This window comes from Zonotrichia albicollis, chromosome 6 (assembly GCF_047830755.1).
Source record: "Zonotrichia albicollis isolate bZonAlb1 chromosome 6, bZonAlb1.hap1, whole genome shotgun sequence".
Taxonomy (NCBI): Eukaryota; Metazoa; Chordata; class Aves; order Passeriformes; family Passerellidae; genus Zonotrichia; species Zonotrichia albicollis.
The window spans coordinates 48,603,074-48,610,073 of NC_133824.1; the positions used below are offsets into that span (position 1 = coordinate 48,603,074).

A 7,000-nucleotide genomic window follows, 5' to 3' on the forward strand; every position below is an offset into this window, starting at 1 on the left:
AAGTGAAAGATGCAGCTGAGATGGAGCCCAAGTGCTTTGGGCACAGGTGTGGTTGCTGAGGCTCTCTCCCGTTGCTCATTTCCCGGGCAGAGTGAAGAGCAGCTGAGGAGCAGAGCCCTGAGCCCGTGGCAGGCTCTGAGGCAGCTGCCTGTGTGTGAGAGCCCTGGAGAACACGAGGCAGCACGGAGAGCAGGGGCTGTGGCAGGAGCTGGGACAGAGCCCGCGCCGGACGCTGCTCGGGCTCAGCCCGCGGGCTGCGCTCCCCTTTCCCAAGGGACCATTCCAGGGAACCTCCTGCAGATCCCGGCCCAGGGACAGCAGCTGGAGCCTGGCAGCTGAGGGCAGTGCACTGCGGGCAAGTTCTCCAGGCTGCCAGAGGAAACCAGGTCAGACTCTTCTCTTCCACCTTCATCAGGGCCCCCTCATTGGGTGGAACCTGGTTGTTGATTTTGGGGGCAGAACTGAGGTCTGTAGGGAATTAAGAGCTATAAACAGTGTGGGAAAAGGGAGGGAATATTGAAATGGGTGTCCTGCTGAATGAATGCAGCAGCTCAGTGATATCAACTGACACCTGAGAGTCCAGCTCAGATCCATCCCAAAGCCATTTGCTCACTGATATCTCCATGGGAAATCCTCTCCTTCCTTCTCCAATTTTTTTCCTGCTCCAGGTCTGTCCTGTCCACAGCCAGGAAGGAGGTATCTCCCTGGCTTTTGTGCCAGGCACACAGGACCAGGCTCCTGTATCCTCTTTGCCATCTGTCCCGTCCCTCAACCATCCCTGTGCTGCTCCACATGGAAGCTGTGAGTGGGAAAAGATGGGAAAAGCCGCGTTTGGGGCACAGCAGCATTGCTCTGGTGTCTCTGTTTGACACCCCTGCAGCTGTGTGAGGACAGGAGAAGCAGCAGAGGTGTCACCATGAGCACTTTGTCCCCTGGCACGGAGGGAGCCAGCCCTGCCTGCTGGAGCCAGCCCGGTGGGAAGGCATCCCAGGGGAGCTGGAATGAGGAGAGCCACGACAACTGGAGCCAGTGTGACAGCAGGCAGTGGAGCAAAGTACCTGTCCCACTGCTGCTGCTGCTGCTGCTGCTGTGCCTGTGTGGGATGGTGGGAATGGGGCTGTGCTCTGGCTCCTCAGCTTCTGCATCCACAGGAACCCCATCACTCCCTGTGTGCTCAGCCTGGCCATGGCTGTCTCCACCTTCCTGCTCTCCATCACCATCACCCAGGGGATATTTTCTGTCCCAGGGAGCTTCTGCCACCAGCTGGGCCCGTGGGCTGTGACAGCTGGGCTGAAGGTCCCCATCCTCTTGGCTTTCACTGCTGCTGTTTCCTCTCTGACAGCCCTCAGTGCTGTCACAGCTCTGTTTGTCCTCCCGTGTCCTGCTGGCCCTGCCCCTGCTCCCAGTGCTTCCCAGTGCTCCTGTGTGCCCTGCTCTGGCTGCTCTCCTTCCTGCTCACTGCCACCCTCCATTGCTGCCCTTTGGTGCCCATGGCCTTGGTGCTGAGCTGCCCCTTCTCAGTGCTCAGCCTGCCCTGTTCTGCTCTGGCCTTGCTGGCCAGTCTCCTGTGCTGCTCATGGAAACAGCTGCCAGGGAAGCTCTGTGCCCTGCTCCTGCTGCTCCTGTCATCTCCTTCCCCTTCTTCACTGCTGATTTTGGGCACTGGCTCTTGCTGAGGGCGTTTGACTTCTCTGTCTTTGCCCCCAGCATATCTCTCCTGCTCACCTGTGCCAAGAGCAGTCCCCACCCTCTGATTGACTTCCTGGCTGGGAGCTGTGCAAAGGAATTCACCCCCTCTGGTAGTGTTGCCTTGCAAAGGGCTTTTGAGGCTTTTGTGCCAGAGCCAGGGCATAGGGACAACACAGTGGAACCATCATCAAGTGGAATCATCATGAGACAGAGTCATCACAATATGGAACAATTAAATATCCAGTGTTGGAAGGGACCTAGAAGGATCTTGGTGTTGAGCTCCTGGCCATGCACCGGACATGCCAAGAATCCCAGCCTGTGCCTGAGAGCATTGTCCAAACGCTCCATGAGCTCTGTCAGGCTGGTCCTGTGTGCAGCAGGGGAACTCCTGCCTGGGGCTGTTGTGGGTGACATGAGAAATCCTAATGGAATGGTTTGGGTTGTGTCCTGGTTTAGGGTAAATTTGGTAGGAAACCTTCCAATGGGGTCCCTCTAGAAAACAAATTCAAGCAGCCCCTACACAGCTTGTTCAAGAAAATATTTCCTTAGAGAAAAGTGGAAAAAACTGTTTATTTAACAAGGAAAGTATTCACAAGCATTACAAATGAAAACAATATTAAAAAATCAAACATCTTGCTGTTCTGAAGAGTTGGGAAATTTAGACAGTCCTTATTGTGGAGTGTAGTTTGGCTCACTCAGTCTCTTATCAGTCCCTCTCGTGCTGGAAAATGCCGCGGCCCAGACCCCAGTGGGCCACAGGTGTGAGCTCCCAGTGTTCTACTTGGTTTTCAGTCCAGAGCAGGTTTGAACAGTTCCAAGCCAAAGGAAAACCACAGTCCAGGGAACTTCTCTGCCTCAGCCAGCTGAAAAAACCCAAAAGATAAGGAGAGCTCTGTGCTGCATGTCTGTGCTGCAGACAGCACGGTCTGGGAGCAGGAATGGGGAGGAGTGAGCGCAGCTTCTGAAAACAAACTGCTGCACCTGCTCTCCCCCTCTTTGCTAAGAACCAGTGTGAAATGTGCAAAACCTATTTCTGGGCTAAACAGATGAATGGGGACACAATTCAGCTCCATAAAGTCACCCCAGGACAGGTTGGAATTAAAAGTAGACATCATTTCATTCGATCTCTCCTTTTTCTGTCACATGGGCAGGGACAGCCAGGAAAGCTTTTGGTTTGAAGTCTTGCTCTTTTGAAAGGAAGCTCAGGTAGGGAGTGGCTTGTATCACACTGGAGACAAGACATGTGCTGGGAGTAGAAACAGTGCATTGGAGGATCATGATCCTTCTGCACTTACTTTGGGAGAAACCCCCGGCTGAGTTGTTCTTCCCTGGAAAAGAGGTTGCACCATGGAAAGTTTCTGGTGTCCAGTGCGTAGGAAAGCAGGAGTCAGGGAGAGAAAAACCCTCTCAGATGTCGAAGTCTCCTCTGTTAATTATTAACACATCTGTTAATAAATGCTCCTTAGCTGTTTAACCTCATGTGTGTCTCCAAACCCTGACTCACCACACACGGCTTTCACTCTCACTTCCCTTTCCAGAAGCAGTGGCACGTTGGTTTCCCCTGGATGTAAGGCAGTGGGAAAAGGAGGGACAACTTCTCCCTGAGCAAGAGATGTGGCTGCTGCCCAGGTCTCTCTCAGGAGGAATCAGGAGCTCTTGGCACTGCCAACATCATCCCAAGCATTGCAGGCACGTGCCTTAGGAAGGGCTCTGGTATGAGACAGGTACCTGCCCTGCTCCCAGAGCAGCCAGAGGGTTTGAGAATGGGATAAAAGAAGACAATGAGCCATTTTGGACACTGTTTAACAGAGACAGGCCTTGCAGTGAAGCCGGGATTTTGTTTATTCAACAAATTATGAGGCTGGGACTACCACAGTGGAAAGAAACAAAAACCATGAATGCAAATCTGACTGAGGGGTGGTTACAGAATGAGAAAGATCAGGAGAGGCTGGGCTGTGGCTGGAGCTGCTGTGCAGAGTGGCTGTGCAGCTCCTCCTGAGGGTGGCCAGGTTCAGGATGGAGGTGCTCAAGGGCTTCCCTGGACACTGATGCTGGGGAACCAGAGGATGGATGGCCCCATTCTGCAGAAGAGCAGCATAACCCCCTAATCTCTGTGCAATTAAATGGTCCATGCATCTGGAGATGGGAATTTCCATATTCCATGTACTTTCTGGATACAGGCACAAAGGATCAGTGGAGTTCACTATTGACCCTGCACTTTCCTCAGAAGGATTCAATTCTGGAATTGAAGAATGTGAGACATTCCCACTGAAGGCATAAGGGAATGTTGCTGTCCCTCCCCAGCTCTGCAGCCCTACCTGGTGTCTCTTCCCATCAGCTGGGAATGCAGGGCTGGCTCTGCAGGACAGAAGGGGAAGGATGCTCCCTGTGATCCCAACCCCTCTCCTGCCATCTAGAGGCACCAGCCCTGCAGGGATTTGGGAAATCACTGCCACCCCATGCTGGGTGTGTCCCCAGGGATTAAGGTGTCCCATTCTTTGCAGGCAAGAGCTCCCTGGAAACACCATGAAACTCATCTGCTGAGCCAAAGGAGATGGAGTTCATTCCCTGGGGCTGAGGCCATGAGGGTCATTGCATGGGGAATAGAGGTGGGGAACAGCACTGAGCCCAGCTGCACTGCTTGGAGCCATGTGGATCCAGGAGGGAGCAGCAAAGTCATGCTGCCATGTGATTACCTGCAGAGCATCCCACAAAAATCACTCACACCAATGCCCCTGTTCCCTTCTCCTTCAGGAATACAACATGACAGGGAGGGTGATCCTCTGGATATTTATTGATCAGTTGACTCAAGGAATCCCTCAGTCACTGTCCTAGGGTCACTCAGCAGAGTAGCAGGAGGAATAAACAGGCTCAGACCCCCGTGTTCATGGCAGGATCATTTCTCCATGCAGTTTCTTTTTCTGCTCCTCAAAGACCCTCCGGAGGGAGAGCTGGAGGGACCCCATGGAGCAGGGCCTCCAGCACCTCCCTGCCAAGAAGTAGATGAAGGGTTTGATGCTGCTGTGAATGCAGGCGAGCAGGAAGAAAACCTCTGATGACACAACGATGTAACTGAGCAGCGGCAGGAAATTGCAGAGGCTGAGGAAGAGAGTGAACAGCACAATGATGAGGTTAACAATGTCGCGCTTTTTGGGCGGCTGCTGCTGGGAGCCCACCTTGGAATTAATGAAATCAGCTGTGATTGAAATGAGCATGGGTATAACAAAGAGGAGCAGCATGATGATGTACATGGAGATGAGAGCTTTGCGGCAGAGGTCCTGCTCATCTGATGGGCACAGGAATGTCACTGTGGGGATGAGAGCAAAGAAGGCCCAGTATTGGATACTTCCCACCACCCACATCAGGCGTAGAAGAAGGTTACAGCGACAGCAGAACTTGCAGAGCTGTTACATATGTACAACATGTCTCCTGGGCATCAGCCATAACAGCGCCCAGTAGCAGGAGACCAATGATAGCTGCAAAAGGAAACTCAGGTACAGCAGGGGCATGACAGGAGAGCAGGACACATCCTCCACCAGGAGAAGGAGGGCAGAGGGGACTGTGAGGAGAAGGAAGAGGAAATCAGTGACATCAAGGAAAAAGAAGCGATAGTTGGGGATTTTCAGGTTGAGGAGGCCGATGACAGCCCCGTTCCCAGCCAGCCCACAGAGGCAGATGAGCAGTGTCACACTGTGTATGGCTACGCTGGTGACATCTGTCTCACAGAGATCATCTTCTTCAGTGGGTGAGGCAGGAGATGGGGACACGGTGCTCACCTCCATGGATGGACGCTGGGCAGGCAGTGGGATGTGACCCCTGGCTGTGGTCAGAGTGGATGGGCAGTCAGTGCTTGGAGAATCCAGGGATGGACCATGTGGCTCCTCAGCAGCTCCCTGCAGTGGGAAGGATTCAGTGGGGAGGAGTGAAATGTGCAGGGGAGGAGGGCAGTGGAAATTGTGGGGTGGAGAGGGAGGTGGGAGGGTTGCGCTGTTCAGGCACAGGGCAGAGCAGGAGGGAGCTGGGGAGGGCACTACGGTCACCGGGAGAGGGTGGCAGGAACAGAGCAGCTGCTGCAGGAGAGGAAGGGGGGATAGGGAGGAAGGCAAACATTGCACTGACCTGTTCCCTGTGGGGCAGCAGCAGGCAAAGGGGTCTGTGCAGATCAGCGGCGCTTCCTGGTCCCTCTTGCTCCTTTGGGATCCATGTCCTAAAGCAGCTTCTCCTAGGTCAGAACCCTGCCGAAGAACGTCTCCACATCACCAGGAGCTCCCCACTCCTATCCCTCTCTGTCCTGTCCTGTTGCTGCTCCCCAAGGCTCAGTAGGGTCACAGGGCAGTTGGAATTGGTTTTACAACTTTGGCTGTGTCAGAGTTCCACTGCTTCATGTTACTGATCTTGATTTTTTTTTTTTGTTTCTTTGCCACAAAGGAGGTGAATTTTTTAATGGCTGTGCAATTTTTTCTAATAAGAAACAGTCCTTCCCAGCTCACGGTGCATTCTGCAACTGCCTTCCCTCTCACAATAGGTTTCTACCATTCCTCATTTCTCTTCCTTGAGAGGTCATGCTCCCTCCTGCAGCAACAGAATGCTGGAGCTGCTGGTGGCACTGGAGTGCTGGCAGTGCTGGTGGGGCAGCTGGGTGTTTCTCAGAAGTAACTCAGAGTCTAGGGATAGCTCCATGATACTTGCAAAAAGATGCCCTGGGCCTAAGGAAGCACAGTTGAGCTGCTTCTTTGTTCTATCCCCTTACCATCCTCATCTCTGCCCCCACTCCCCATCCCCATCCCGCTCTATCCTCACCCCATCCTATCACATCCCACGGGTTTCCCAGACAGAGCCACTCCCCCACTCTGAGCGTGGCCTGTCAGGCTTTGCTCTACTCCAGTGGGGAGATTTGGGATTTCCAGCTTCCAGACCCCCTCCAACCCCCTCTGACCCTCTCCTGGCCACTCTAAAACAGACTCCAATAGTCCAGATGCCCCTGGGACCCCGTCCCCCCCTGAACAGCCTCGATCTTCCTCCGCTCCACCAGGGACCCCCGGCAGTGTCCCTGCTCCTTCTGGCCATAGTGTTCTTGGACCCAGGAGGGAGGAGGAAAGCCCAGCTCCATTGTGCTCCTCAGAATCACACAGGATGATAAATGTGGCTGGAGCCAGTGCAGAAATAGATTTGGAGGCCTGCAGTGGTTTTGGGGAAAGTTCTGTAACAAGCAGCAAGAGCACATGGCCAAAGGAAAAGTTCAAGGCAAGGTCACCTTTAATATCTCAGCACTCAGTGAATGTGACCACCAGAGACCCCTCTGAATGATCCT

At 53.6% G+C, this 7,000-nt stretch overlaps 1 pseudogene; it reads left to right on the forward strand.

The window, feature by feature from the left end:
- The first annotated feature begins 916 nt into the window (after positions 1-916).
- LOC141729283 (mas-related G-protein coupled receptor member A1-like) lies at positions 917-4,219 on the forward strand (annotated as a pseudogene).
- Positions 4,220-7,000: the final 2,781 nt, after the last annotated feature.